The following is a 15,866-nucleotide window of genomic DNA, read 5'->3' as shown; positions in this document are numbered from 1 at the left end:
AAAACCCATTAGCTCTAGGGGCAGTCTTTCTAATCACGTCCGGGTTCTCGGCACTGGGTGGGCAGTTACCACCAAACAGTCCATTCAATCACTGCTACAACAGCATCGAATAGTGGTCCAGAGCCCATGCCCGGGAGCCTGCCTGCCTCAGTTTGGATTCTCGCTCTGACTCTTACCAGCCCGGGCACCTCGTGCACGCGATCTGATTTCTCTGTGCCCCAGACAGCTCCTCTAGAGAAGGGAGATGACAACAGCATTCGTGCCATAGGAGTGTTGTGAGCAGGAAGTGAGTTAACACATCTAAAGAAATCAGAACAGTGATTGGAGGGTAGAAAATGCTCAGAAAAGTGAGTTCTTACTGTGTTATTATGCAGAAGCTGCTTGTCTAGAGGTTGGCTCAGGCTGGAATGGTATGTCTCAAAGACAGAACAGAGGGCATTTTACATAAAAATTGATCTTTCTAATGCATACGCTTGGTATAAGCTTCTTTGCACTGAGGTCAACATGCCATTGGTGTGAGAGGGAAAAGGTAGTGTCCTAAAGACATTTGCTGCTCTAATGTCTATTGAATGAATGAAATAATTAACTAATTAATTAATAGGGGGGATTCCTACATAGATTTGCCCTGCATGCATGGATTTGTACATGAGGAAGCAAAAACCTACAAATGAAATGCCGGATGTGGCCCCCAACCTATGACTACATCAGGCAGAGGCTAGTGGCAGAAATAGGCGCCATATATCTACCAAGAACCCTGAAGACCTTCTTGCCAAACCAGGACCATTTAATATTATCATTAATGACTTGAAGGATGGAATTGAGACCCAGCTAATCACATTTCTGGGTGATTCGAAGCTGGAAGGGATCTTAGCTACTTTGGAGGACAGGATTAAAATGCAATCCAAGCTTGACGAATTGCAGAGATGGACCTAAATCAATAAAGAGAGAACAGCAATAAAGATAAATGCAAGCTGGTTTGAACATGGCTGAGAAAATTATCCAGGTACCAAATGGTGATGAGAAAAATGAGTTTTGAGGGCGCCAGGAGGAGGTACCTGGATGTAAATTGATCGAGTCATAGTATTTGTAAAGCAGAAGCTCAGCTCCATCACCTAGTGGAACTCAAACTCCAGTGAGCATAGGCATAGTGCAGAGAGCTTAGAACAACGCAGATTTCCCAGGCCCCAGGCCTGAGATTGTGACTTGCCAGGTCTGGAATGGGACTAAGAAGATTCCGATACAGGTGGCCCGTGGGTGGCATGGCCACACCGTTATTTCCCAGATGTTCACCCTGTGAAACAGGTATCCCGTGGGGTTCTCTGAAACAAGTGAGTTCCATGATCAAATAAGCTTGGGAATGTCCCCTTTTAGAAAGAAAAAGAAAAAAATCACAAGGCCAGTGAGCATATTAATGACTCCAAACGTTTCTGCAATCAAATAAACTGCATAATTTGGTTTAATCCACAGTTTACCAAATTTATTGATCATGGAGCTATTTTTTTCATGTAACATCCAGCAACGTTGTATAGAACACTTCTCACAGAATTCCTGTTCAAGCCCCTCCCCCATCGAATTCTCCAGGATTCCTCAGTCTTTCACTGCCCTTTGCTGAAACTTACCCAGGGGGCTGGGATTTGAAGTCATTTAAAATGTTGCTCTGTGTCCTTGACTATCCTGGGTGTGAATTCTTCTAACAGTCAAGAGAGGAAAGCAAATCAACTGCAGCTCCGAGTCTTAGGCGTCTATTGCCTATTAACAGTGCCCCATGCACCACGGACTGCCTTTCCTTCTTTGTGCGTTGTCCTCCTTGAGCTCGTGCCAAAAGCCCATTTTCTACTCTGTCCTTTCCCTTAGTAGCGGAATTTCCAAATTGGTGAATGTGTGCAATGTGCCCAGCTACAAGACCACATTTCACAGCCTCCTCTGTAGATAGGGGTGATCAGTCAGTTATATGCAGAAGTCACTGGGGGGATTGGGAGGGAATTACTTTAGAGAGGGCCGACATATTTGGAAGGCACTCTTTTTGCTCTTCCCCAATTCCTTCTTCTTTTTCTGCCTGGAACACAGATCTGGCAGGTGCACTCGCAGCCATCTTGGGCCAAGAGGTGACCTTATAGATGAAAGCCACTGACGAAGGAAGGCTGAGCAAAAGATAGAAGGAGCTCAAGATTTTAATGGCATTGTGAGGTCACCAGAGCCACCCTGTACTGCCTAAAAGAAAAAATGCACCCTCATTGTGTTTAAGCCACTGTGTTTCGGGCCTGTGTTGCCAGTGGTCGAATGCAACAGAGGTATTTTGAACTCACACAGAGCAAAGCCTTTTTGCCATTTTTCACAAAGCTCAGCCTCTCTGGGCTACCATATCACTAGATGTTCCTGCTGTCCCTCCTGCATACATACGTGTACTTTCTTGCCCCATCGTGGGCACGAGGCAGCAGTTATGCCACTTGAGCCAGCACAGTTACCACACAGCCATGCCTCTGTCTGTCGCTGCCTCTCTCTCATCTCCTTTATTGGAATTAACTACAGAATGGAATTAACTCAGAATGACATTTTCGAGAGCCTCACATCCCTCTAGAATGAATCCCTTTTGGAATCTCCGTCCTTTATTTCTAAATGCTTCGTAATCTACATTGGACATAGAATTCCTATCTGAAGTCACTGATTGGCTCCTGAGAAGAGGTGGGTTGAATGGAAATACCATCTCAAGAATTCCCTTCATGTCACCCACAAGAGTTGATGAAAAGGAAAGAAACACCATGCAACTGCAAGGAAAAGCAAGAAACGAGCACAATCTGGGTCAGAAGCACACACGCAATTCAGTCCAGGGAAGGATCAGAGGGCAGCCAGGCCTCTGCAGCCTGTGTCCTCACGCCCCTTGGCCGCCTGCCTCCTTCTCCTGGCCTCTGGTCCAGGAGGCCCACCCTCTGCCAGAGGTGCCCCCCGGACTGGAGCAGGCCCACAGTTTGCCATGTATGTGCCCGCCAAAGGAGACGCCCTGCAGTTTCCTTTTGTGCTGGCTCTGGTGGCCTCAGTCCTCCAAAGCAGCACAAGGTCTCTAGACTTTTCTCCTCTGCTTTGGCTGGGAAGTCCATTTGTAAGAGCTTTTTTCCAATTTCAGAGGTAGTGAGGCTCTTACTTTTTTTTTTTTTTCTAAGATAGAGTCTCACTCCGTTGTCCAGGTCCGGGCTAGAGTGACGTGGCACCAGCCTAACTCACAGCAACCTCAAACTCCTGGACTCAAGCAATCCTCCTGCCTCAGCCTCCCGAGTAGCTGGGACTACAGGTGTGCATCACCACGCCCAGCTAATCTTTTTCTATGTTTAGTTGGCAGGCTAATTTCTTTCTAGTTTTAGTAGAGACAGGGGTCTTACTCTTGCTGAGGCTGGTCTGGAACTCCTGACCTCAAGCGATCCTCCAGCCTTGGCCTCCCAGACTGCTAGGATTACAGGCGTGAGGCTCTTATATTTTCTGAGAGATTAAAATGGGACACTCCCCTGAAGGAAGGAACTAGCATTCACTGAAAACTCATCAGTTCCTTCTGTGCATACTCATCAACCATTCATCTTCAGGTCAGAAAGGAGAAATTGGCCAAGTCACAGCAAACTAAGAGGAAATTAATTGTAATCCTCACTTCCGGCAGACTCCAACACTGGGCATAGACAGATCTCTTTACTCAAGGATGTGCTAATAGATAGTAAAACAAACAAAACCTCAACAGGAAGCCTTATAAAAATTGTACGACAAAGAGAACGGGAACAAGGCAGTAAGGTCCAAAGGAAACTCTCCTTTGAAAATACAATCCCTTCAAGACATAGAAGGAAAATCTGGAAACAGATGGGGGCATGTTCTTAATTAGATACAAAAATATGTAAGTTCTATTAAATAAGAACTGCGTGAGGTAAGAAAAGAAAGAAATTAAAAGAAAAATAATTTCAAGATAAAGCGCATTGGGAGTAATAAGTAACAAACTTAACACTGCAGAAAACCAAATCAGCAAGGCAGATAGATAGATTTACAAAACGTTTCCAGAAATGAGAAATTAAGAAATAAAAAAAGATGAAAACAATGTCAATAATGGATATCCAACCTATGAATAAAAGTTACAACAGATGGAAAGACAGAATAGATTAGCAGCAACATCAGAAGTATAATGGGAGAAAAATTCCCAGATCTGGAAAAATACCCAAAAGTCTGACTTTGTCACCATGAATCCTTATAAAAAGAAAAAAGCACCAAGGATGACAGAGGGCTCAGGCGGACTGGGAAGAGCCAGGGGAGGGACCCAGTGGGGCTCAGCTCAGCCCCTGAGCCTGGAATGGCGGCCTTCTCTGCCCCTCACTAACTGAGTGGCTTGGACAAGTCACTGCTCTTTTTTCAGATCTCAGTTTTCCCCTCTGTGAAGTGGGAGAGTGTCTGTTTTAGTTTAAGTGTCCCCAAAAGCAGACCCTGAGGCAAGAAGTTAGGTGTAGGGAGTTAATTGGGAAGGTGATTTCGGGCAACAAAACAAGGAAGTGAGAAAACTGAGACAGAAAACTGGCCTCCAAAGCCAAAGAAGGCAGCTGTGGGCTTAGACCCTTTGAAAATCCGTGACACCCAACCTGAGAGTCCTCCTGTGGTGACACAGGGCAGCTGTGACATTTATCCACAGACGCCCATCCTTACTGCTGCTGGTCGCTTCTCATCCCCACCCCATTCCTACCCGGTACTTCCAATGCCAGAAAAAACTCCAGCAAAGAAGAAGTAGGATGGGTCCGGCGCAATGGCTCACACCTGAAATCCCAGCGCTTTGGGAGGCCAAGGCAGGAGGATCACTTGAGGCCAGGAGTTTGAGAACAGCCTGGGCAATATAGCAAGACCTTGTCTCTACAGAAAAAAAAAAAATTAAAAATTAACAAAAGAATTAGAAATAAGCACTTGAAGTGGTTGGAAAGCAATCAGCATGCTGGGATCTGCCGATTGCAGCTTCAGGAGAATTCGGGAGGCCAGAGGATGTGGGCAGGGTGGCAGAAAAACTAATGCAACTTCCATTTGCTGTCTGAGTAGCCAGGTTGGTGTCTGAGTTATCATTACAGCCCTGGAGCCCAGCACAGAGCCTGGCACATGTCAGATGCTCAGTCATTGTCACCTCCAGCTGTCCTGGGGGCAGAACTTGGACCCATGACACAGAGAAAACCTCTGTAGGTTTTCTCCACGTGACCCTTCGTTTACATTACACAAATCCACACAAAGCATCTGTTGTCTTCCAGTGATGCAGGGGCATGCATGAGCCACATGTTCTGCATTCTACGTCCCCAGTGCCTCCTGTCGAATGAATGAATGAATGAATGAACAAATGAATGAATGCTAAATACATACTGAACCAAACAAATATCTATAAATAGGTACAAACTGCATTGCTCCCATAGGAAAGAAGTTCAAGTTGAAGGCGAACCTCCTAAGGTTACTCTTACTCCCTGCCGCTCAAAATAAAACTACCCTACTCTTTTCTGAAGAGCTCCCAGATGGTAGCTCCTCCTCAGAAATAAAACTGCTCCCTCTAACAGCAGGGGCAGGTGTCTCTAAAACGTCAGCTGCTTTTCCGACATGCTCACGGGACTGCTTATCGGTGCAGCATCTCTGCATCCTGTGGCCAGATAGACCAGTTGGTGCTCAATTCTGCAATTGACTGGATGGCTCAGGGAACAAACCCTCAAATCTGATTACAGGAAAATTCATTACTCTAAGTCTTCCCTCAGGGTTCAGAGCTCATAAAAGAAACCTCTAGAGGCCCCAGCTTAGGGGAAGAGAGGCTCCCATACTGCAAATCTACAGATTGCTAATAATTAACCTGAACTAATTATTGTCAAGCCCGGGGTCAGTTTTCCCAGATCAGGGCTCCCTCCTGACAACTGAGTTTTCAGAGCCAGAACTTTTCACTAAGCACAAAAGGAACATTCAGCCGATTTTAATATAAAAAAGCATGACCCAAACAGGATCCTCTGCAAGGCAAAGCCCCAGCGGGTTGGAGGTTCACCGGCAGGGACAGTTCAGAGCCCCTGGTTGGCACCTGTCCAAGGGCTCTTTCCTTGGCCTTGCTTAGGGCACTCTTAGGATTTCAAAACAAAAGGGACTCTACACCTCGACACATGAAGACAAATAGCAAGTTAGGAAAGATGTGTATATTTTATGCAATATATTAAAGCTGACATGAGAAAATAAGACAAAAAATGAATACTCTGAAGGAAAAAACTAGTAAATTTTAAGGAAAGATAATTCACCACAGCAACAACAGCCAATAAATACAATCGACATGAGTTTTTTTTAATGTGCAACCTCACTCTAGTCATTTATAAAAATCAGGGAAAGAATTTATTGTTTTTCCGAATTGGCAAAATGTTTTGGGGTGTTGGGTTTTTCTAGTGGTAGTGCTCCTATTCATACGGGGAGTGAAATTGGGCACCATTACACACTGTTATCTGGAGTATATAGTGATAACTTTATACTCCAGTGCAACTTGTAGAAGGTAGTTTGGCAATAAATAACAAAAGTCTTAAAATATGCATATTCTTTAAATTTTTATCTTAAGAACTTTACCCTTAGGGCAGTGGTTCTCAAGCAGGGGCAATTTGGCCACGACACAGTGGCAACCTGGAAATATTGATTGTCACCATGTTGGGGGGGGTGGTGCCACTGGCATTTGGTGGGCAGAGGACAGGGATGCTGCTAAACATCCTACGATGTGCAGGACAGCCCCTTAGAATAAGAATTATTCGTCCAAAATAATGGTGTCACAGTTGAGAAGCCCTGCCTTTTGGGGGGGGGGAAGCCCAGGTAAGCACAAAGGGATACATATCCAAGGCTATTCAGTGCAGCATTGTTTAAAAAGTAAAAAAATTAGAAATAGCAGTTTATCAATAGGGGACTAGTTAAAAAATCATATGCCATGCACACAGTACAATACCCTAGGGCCACTAAAAATCAAATAAATCTGTGTTTATTGACATGGAAGTAAATTATCATATTGTGCTATGCAAGAATAACTGGTTTTAGAATCCTCTGCCTACTGCAAGAATCTCTTTGTGTGTGCATATATATGTATAGAAAAAACGTGAAAGCTTTTAACTACCATGTTACATGTTTAATAGCAGTTATCTCCAGGTGGAACCATTATGGGTCCTTTTAATTTTTTGTTTTAGTTTATCAGTGTTTTCTATTTTTCTTCCATTATCATAGCTAATGAAGACCTTTTAATGCAGACCAAGGATGTTAGAATCAGACACCATGAGCTCTGGCCAGTCCGTTCCCAGCACTACAAAAGACTGAAGATCTGGCGACAGTGAGCTGCGTCCCTACATGGCAACAGCCAGCTGAAGCTGCCCCTCACCCAGCTTCACCCCATTCCCACAGTGTCACCTCACAGTGGGATGTCAGTATTTCCCTTTCCTGAACATCATCCCAAAGCAACAGTTTTTATTGAAATGTGGAGACAACCCAAACTCCAGAGCCAAAATTATTTGGAAGAGCTGCCCAAAGACATGGAAATAAAACAGGAGATCTTGAACAGGGGGGACTCACAAGGAAGTGCAGAGGCCGCAGACTCCGACAGGGCCAGCAGACAGAATTCTCCAAAATGGAGCATCCCGTGATGTGCAAAGCTGGAATCGCTTGCTCAGAGCAGTGGGTTCATAGTAGGGGCATGGGCTAACAGAAGGAGAGTTTCTGGACCTGGTTTGCTTCTAAGAAGCAGAGGAAAGGGAGCTAAAGGAGAAATCACCCAAACTAGCTACATTTGCTGGAAGCAGTTTGGGGAAGCAGGTGAGAAGAGTGAATTTGCATAGCAAAAACAAGCATCACTCCTTTTTCTCTTCCTGGGCATAGGAAAAAAAAAAAAAAAAAAACCCACTCCCCTCCCCTGAAAGGACAATAAACAAAAACCAGCTTCTCATCTCCACTGGCTTGGGAGCAATAACAGATAAACAAACTCATGTACAATACCATGGATCACTTAAAAAAAACATTGCACTGGGGACATAGTGGTGAGGCAAGTGGATATACCTCCTACCTTTGCAGAGCTCACAATCTGGCTGGAGACTCACAAATTGCAAACGCAGTATGGTGGGTAAGAGCTTGGGCTTTGGGGTGAGATAAACCCAGGCTTTCACCCCTACTTCTCCAATAACTCCTCAGTGACTCTTTGCTCCTCTGCAAAATGGTGTATAATAGCACCTACCTTACAGGGTTGTTGAGGGTTTACAAGAGAGAATGCAGGTAAGACACTTAGCACAGTGCCCAATAAGTAGTGGGTGCTCGACAGATGTTTGCCATTCTTATTACTAATACTACTAACATGATCAAGTAGCAGCAGCAGCAGCAGTAATAGTATGATGAAGAAAAAGCAAAAGTTGCTGTAAGAACTTATAATAGGATGAGGTTGGGGGAGGTCTTATTTAGGTCGTGGGTCATGAAAGCTTCTCTGGGGAAGAGCTAGAGGAAACCAAAAGAACACGAGTCTTCAGAATTTATGAAAATCCTGGGGATGATCTGGATTCGTCCAGTGTGCAGCAGGGGTGTTCTAGCTGAGTCCCTGCCAACATGGAAGCCACTGATAAAGCAGAGGTCCCTCCCCCACCCGGTTGTTCGCCTCTCCTGTCGGCAGGTGCGGCAGCCTGGCAGGAGCTAATGAAATGTTTACTGAAAAGATTAGCTTGTCAGTGGAGCCCGGACAGATGGCTATTGATCCTCTGCTCATCTGTCACCCCTGTTCCATCTGAGACGAGGTGTGGGAGCAGGCTCTCTCTGACCCAGAGCTCGGGTGGGGGCTCAGGCCCCAGGTCGAAATCCCCAGCGGCACACGGGAAAAGACGTTTGCAGTGTGAGTTCTCTTAGATCCGTGGCCTGGTCAGAGTGGTCTCTCTCTAAGCCACCGGAAGCCCCCCACTCTGCTCCCTCAGAGTGTTTGGGTGTGGGATCCTGGGAAGAACATAGGAAATGCCAGACCTGAGTTCAAATCCTGCCTTAATTATTTTGTGAGCTTGGACTCCGTGAGACTCAAGTTTTCTCCTCCGTAAAACGAGGACAATAAGACCGACCTCAGAGAAGGTGACAAGACTTAATTAGGAAATGGAGACCGAAGTTCTAAGAATCAACATTGTTGAGGGCATATTTGTTTTATTTTTTAAATGAGAAAAGTGAGGCTCGGATTAGAACCCTTGTAGAGTTCGGGAATTTTCCCAACATGTCATGCTCCTTGGTGGTCTTGAGGAGTCTGTCTTGTGTCCTAAAGAGCTTGACCCTGAGGGCAAAGCCATGCTACGGAAGGGTTGACGTGATAAAATGTGGGCTTAGCAAGATGACTCTGCCTGTAGGGAGGTAAGGCTGGAATTTGTCACAGGGAAGGGGATGGCAGTGGAATACAGAGGTTTGTTGGAGATCGGATGCATAGGACTTGAAGATTGATTCACTGGACGTGAGAGAGGGGGCAGGGGACTCCCCTGTGCATGGGAGCGCTTTTAATGAGCTGAGAAGCCCCGAAGCAGAAGCAGGAGAGGGGAGATAATGAGCTCATTTTGAACTTGGCCTGTGGGAGGTGCCTGGGAGACTCCCAAGGGAGTGGGCTCCCAGCCCAATATAGAGATTGGGGGTCATGGTTGTCATCCTCCTTCTCCTCCTCCTCCTCCTCATCATCATCTGGTTGGTACCAGAAGCAACAGAGTGGATGAGGCTGCCCATGGAGAATACGTGGCCGGGAGAGAGGGGCCCAGCACGGAAACTCCTGAGGCGACAGGCAGGAGATGCCTGCACAGCAGGGCGCTACCACAGGAAGGAGGGAGGGAGGGAGGGAGGGATCAACAGTAGAAAATGCTACAAAAAGGTCATATTGAAAACAAAAACCTAAAATGTGTTTCCTGGATTTGGTCACAGGGAGGTTATTTTGAACTTGGGTCACCTACGGCGAGAGCGGTGGAGGCGAGAACGGCAGCGCAGCGCGTGGCGTCCACCTGGGGAAGCTCATCCCTGACCGGGGGAGGACGCGGGAGAGCGGGCGGTCTGGGATGGGGGTCCCTCGGGATGGGGGTCCCTCGGGATGGGGGTCCCTCGGGAGTGTTGCAGGGCCGAGGGAGAGCGGAGACGGAGGGGAGTCAGACAAGGCGCCCCGGAGCCCTGGAGGCAGGGCAGGCCGAGCCGGCGGGCAGGGAAGCTGGGCGGGCTCCACTGGGGGCAGGGGGGACTCGATCTCCTTGGGGAGGGCGGCGAGTGTGCACGGGAAAGGCAGAGCTGCGCTCCAGTGACGCGGCATGGGACCGACAGGACTTGGGGGCCGGGGGCAGGGCGGGTGAGGGAGACGGGGCATCCGCGAGGCCCTTCCGCTAGCTGGGCTGGGGGTGCGGGCGCCGTGCCCACGTGGGGACAGCCGGAGGGGAAGCGGCTTTAGAGCGGGCAGCCTGCAGCGGGACAGCGGCTCCCCACTGGGACGGGTGCCCCTGCCTCCCCCTTCCCCAGCCCCCGGCTTCAGGAGCGCAGGCAAGCCCCAAGTCTGAGCTGCTGCCACGGCAGCGTGCAGAGAGGCCCAGCTAGTGTCTGACCCTGGACCCTGGGAACCTTCCCCAGCCTCAGTTTCCCCACCTAGACACTTAGAAGGTTGTCTCCAGGAATCCCTAAGGCCCCTGGCCACTGCGGACAGTCTTCAAAGTGAAGTTTTATTTATGACTGTGTTTTTTATCCCATGAGCCGCTGGCAGTGGGGTGGGGGGCCGGGAGGTGGGCTGCGGAGCTGAGCTCGGAAACACAGACACATAGTTAACTGTCTAAACAAGGTCTGAATGGAAACGCAGCCCCGTTAATTAATGGCTGCTTTTGAGGTTATTAAGTTAGACTGGGTAGGTGTGTGGCCTTTCTTTCCACTGCCCTTCCAATTAACAGGCACTTTGCTTGGTAAATGTTAATTTAGAGTAATTGGGCGTGCAGAGGAGGGGCGCGGGCAGGGAAACAATGCTCCCACCACTGCAGGTTAATTGCTGGTAAGCGTTGTTCCCAGCAGCCCAGGGCCCAGATGATTAATGGCCTGGGAGTACCAGCTGAAACCCCTGAGGGTCAGCAGAAGCTGCAGCAGGTTTAACCCCTCAGTGACCAGGACAGGAAAGAAATCCCAGTGGCTCCTCCTGGGTTTATAAGCAACAGAGCTCGTCGCTTGCAAAACAGGCTAACAGTTCACTCACGAGGATGTTAGGGAAGTCAAGTACCAATCAAGATAACGTTTGACCAAAAAAATGCTTCCTTCCACCGCTGTAAGGAATACCCGATACCAGTGATTACCCTGAGATAGTATCATCTGGGGAGAGAACACTGATCCTCCCCCAAAAAAACTCTAACACCACTCCCACCCCCACACACAGAAACACTAAGCCTCTGGCCTCACATTATCCCTTTCAGCTAAGTGACTGTGGTGGTCAGTTTGATGTGTCAGCTTGGCTAAGCTACAGCCCTCACTTAGTCAAACAAGTGCTAGTCTAGGTGTTTAGCAGGTGGCAATAGTCAGTTGACTTTGGGTAAGGGGGACTGTCCTAGTGGAGCTGAGCTGAGGCTTTCCTAAAGAAGAAATTCCGCCTGTGGACTGCAGCTTCAGATCCTGTCCCAGGGTCCCAGCCGGCATTTCCTGGTGGCCTGCCCTACGGATTAGGATTCAGACTCACCTAGTCAGCACCCATAACTGTATAAGCTAATTCCTTGAAATAAATCTCAGTATATATCCCCTACAGGTGGAACTCATTGATAAGCAACCCAAAAGTCACTCAGAAGTGGAGGACAGTCCACTGATCCATGCTTATTTTCCCTGACTGCCTATCTCAGAAATGCAAGTCGGGCTCGCTCCTCTCAGAACCACCTGGTAAGAAAGTTTCTGTGCCCCGCTGGGGGCCATAGCCTCCCAAGCCCAGTTTTCTTTGGGGCTAAGGATTCTACGATCACCAGGACAATTTCTCCCCTGAAACCTTCCCCTCAGGAAGAGGCCATGGATGGATACATTTTTCTTTTGAAGAAAAATCAGTTATTATAACAAGCTTGGGATTGTAGCTATACATGTCTTATTGTGAAAAAGAAAATGGATACATATTTTAAATTTATTAATTTAAAAACCTTCAGGTTACAATGGGAAACAATAAAAGAACATATTAGATACCTTCGGTATAGGAAAGGAGGGAGGAACAAAGAATATATGTTGATATTTGCACAAAGAAACGTTGGAAGGATAAACTAACAGACACGGTTATCAGTGGAGGTGCTGGGGTGAGGTGAATTGGACAAGGGCAATGGGGAGACCTTGCAGTGAAAGATATTTTGATTTATGAATTAAGTATATTATCTATTAGCAAATAACATTAGAATTCAAAAAGCTATTCGATCCACAAGAAGCTCCTAAGCACCCTATGGATGGAGTCTGGGAACAGAGAAATGAATCAGACACAGCGCCTGTGTCTGTATGTGTGTAACAGAGAGACAGGCAGACAGACGGACAGACAGACATTGCCAGCTTGGAGAGGGAGTCTACCTAGAGTGGAGGATAGAGCTGTGAGCTAGGTGGGATTCAGACAGGCAGGAGTAAAGAAAATCAGCAAGTTTGACAATACTGCCACGGCCAAGGGCAGCTATAGCTGTCCCAGCCCTGAGACCGATCTCATTCCCCACCCTACACGCCTTTGCCCTTACCCGCCAGCCTGAATGGATTCCTGGCTCCTCCCTCCTTTTTAGAAAGGGTAGGAAGCTCAGAGGAGATACTGTCCAATCTCCAGGGCTTTCTCTCACGAGGTCAGTTCAGGGTACAGAACCAGGGTGGGAGCATGGTCGTGGGGGAAGGGGAAATGGACAGAGAGAAGAGAGGCCATTCAAGGAGGCTCCATTCTTCTGCAAAACATCTGTGCTCAGGGCTTCCATAGGCAGCACCAAGGCTGGGCCAGTGGCTGGACCCCCTGAGCATCCACCTGGAGCACCAACTCCGTCACTCAAAGATCCCAGAAAGATGGGGAAGAGGGGGAAGGGGAGAGAAGAAATTTACTGATTTGCTGGAACTCCTCACAGGGAGATTAATCTGTGTGGGTAGATCACTTCGATAAATCTCTTTTTTTTAGAGGAAAAGGGCTAATGAGTCCCTGAGGGATATGCTTGAGTAATAAACTGCCTGAAAGGGGAGTGGGTTCTGTTAGCTGCAAAGTTTGGATTTGCTGGGGGGGCAGTGCATGTCAGCAAGAAGAGGAAAAGCTGAGCTGAGGCCTGTCACCAGCAAGCCTTCTCCAGACAGAGTTTGGCCTCTTTTTAAAGAATAGCTGTTTGGTACAGTACCATGTATGCAAAACTGGAGAGAGGGCTATATGTATGTATGTATATGTTTATGTATATATCCGTCATTCATGCATGCATGTATGTACTTTTTAGTTTATACATGAAATATCCCTGAAAGAATCCAGCAATATGATCATGTTGGCCGCATCCAAGAGCTGAATATCCTAGAGATTGTATCAGTTAGGAGATAGGATAGGCTGTCATAAGACGTGACCCTAAAATACAAGGCTTAAGCAAAATAGCTTTTCTATTCCCTCTCCCATAACAGGGCAGGCACAATGGTGATGAAGTGTCAAGGGCCCAGGTTCCTTCCACTCTGTTGCTCTGCCAGTCCTACAGTGTTGCCCTCCTTTGCATGGATGAGGATGGTTCACCATCACACCTGCAATCCAGCCAATAGGAAGGAGGAAATAAAGCAAGTGGAAGGCATACCCATGCCCTGCAGGGGAGCCTGTGGAAGGGTAAGCACATCGCTTCCACTCACCTACCACTGGCCTGAACTCAATCACTGGGACACACATAGGAGATACCCACCTTAGCTGAGCAGTCGTGAGTCCAGCTAAAATTGGGGGCTTTATTTCTAAAGAAAGAAGGGCAGACTAAATATAAAAGGAAAACTTGTCATCTTTTCCTGGGGTAGGGTGAAAGGGACAATTTCCACTTGATATATCCTCTTTGTACCTTTTGAAACACATGAATTAGGAAACAATTTAAGTTTGAAAAATCAAGAGATTGGATGTCACAAATTGAGCACATGCATCCACCTCTCCACTATTACCATGGACCCATGAGAATAAAACATAAGGTATTTTTAAAAGCATGAAATCATATCAGTGCTAGAAAACAAGACAGGGTGCCAGCAGATCTGAAAGCCTGAGAAAATACTGGAAGCTAGAAAGTAGATGGATAGGATCAACTGAGAAAGGGCAAAGGCAAACCACAGCCCCAAACACCAGGACCAAGAACTTCCTTCTTAAGGGAGCCCCAGAGATACTCCAAACTCAGAGCCAAGAAACAGAAGGCAAGAGCAGGCCACAGGGCAATCACCAGAGTAATCGGGCCAAGGACTGCACTCACAGTGGCTGGGCAGTTGGGTCCCCCATCTCTCGCCCTTCCCAGCCCCTCAACATACCCTCAACCCATAAGGAGTAACTAGCAGTAATTTTGTCCCGTAGGTTCCTAGGATCCAAAAATAATTCTCAGAAAATGTGGGTGATCTATCCAAGAAGGGATTCTCTTAGGTGTCCAAACTCAGGAGAGAAGCAAGACAGGAACAGGGCTGAAAGTCAGTCTATACCTCCATAGCAGACATGCATGGCAAGTTGAAGGTGGAAAGGATGAAGGGTGTGGAAATTTCTCTGCCCAAGAGGAAAATATAGCACGGTACTCCAGTGCGTTATTTAAATCCCTCCTTACATCAGCGAGTGTGGGCATCTCAGGCCACCTGCTGCCATGGAGAGGGAAGCCTGCTGATGACATGGCCCAACCACTTACAGGAACCTGGAGCTGATCCTCCCCGAGCCCCACCTCCACCCCCGTGCTTCAAGGGAGAGGCCTCTTGGGGAAACAGGACATACCAGCAGTCTCCACAGAGTCATCTGACCCTTCATTTATGAAAGTGGATGAAGAGCTGTGGTTCACCCAACATTTGAGGAAAACCAATAGCATGACGGAGCCGAACAAAGATGAACAAACAAAACGAGCCATCCTGGGGGAAAAAACAACACGATGCAGTAGAAAATGTTAAAGAATGTTAAATTACCACCTTTGGAGACATTTGAGAGCACGTGAAATCTCTAAAAGGAGAGCCAGCTGCCATGAAAAAGGAGTCATCAGAGAACAAGCAGTAATTTCTAGAGATTTAAAATGACAGTCAAAATATTAAAAATCTACCAAACAGAAGGAATAATAGAATGACTAATACTAAAAACCAGACCAGTTGTCTGGAAGTCAATGAAATCTCCGGGAATACAGGAAGAAAACAAAGCAGCAAAAAAGGAAAGAAAAGTCTAGGAACAGAGGAAAGATTCAAGAGGTCAATATCCATTTTCAGTAGGAATTTCATAAGGAAAGAAAAAAAAAAAAGAGAGAGAGAGAGAGAAGACATCAAATCAAAGACATAGTAGAAAATATACCTGAGTAGAAAATGTACAAGAGCCCACTAGGTACAAAGTAGGATGAATAAAAACAAAACCCACACCCAGGCACTTGTAGTAGAAATTTCAGAACTGTGAGAACAATGAGAAAGTCCTAAAAGCTTCCAGAAAGAAAAAAATCAGGTCATCTACAAAAGAATGAGAACTAACATCAAATTTCCCATCAGAAATGTTTTAAAATTCCAATGGAATACGAGTTTGAGTCTAAGTTATATCCAGGTCAAGTCAGCAATCAGCAATGGAAGGAAAATGTATCCTGTATGCACTCAAATGTAAAAATTGCTCAAGGAAGTACTTGGGCAAAACAAAAGGAATATAAAAATGAGATTTCAAAAAACACGAGACTAAAATAAACAAACAAAAAACAGAGAGAGTTGAGTAAAAGTGAGGAAACGAA

Source organism: Eulemur rufifrons, chromosome 7, assembly GCF_041146395.1.
Source record: "Eulemur rufifrons isolate Redbay chromosome 7, OSU_ERuf_1, whole genome shotgun sequence".
Lineage (NCBI taxonomy): Eukaryota > Metazoa > Chordata > Mammalia > Primates > Lemuridae > Eulemur > Eulemur rufifrons.
Note: the sequence above shows the minus strand (reverse complement) of the source record.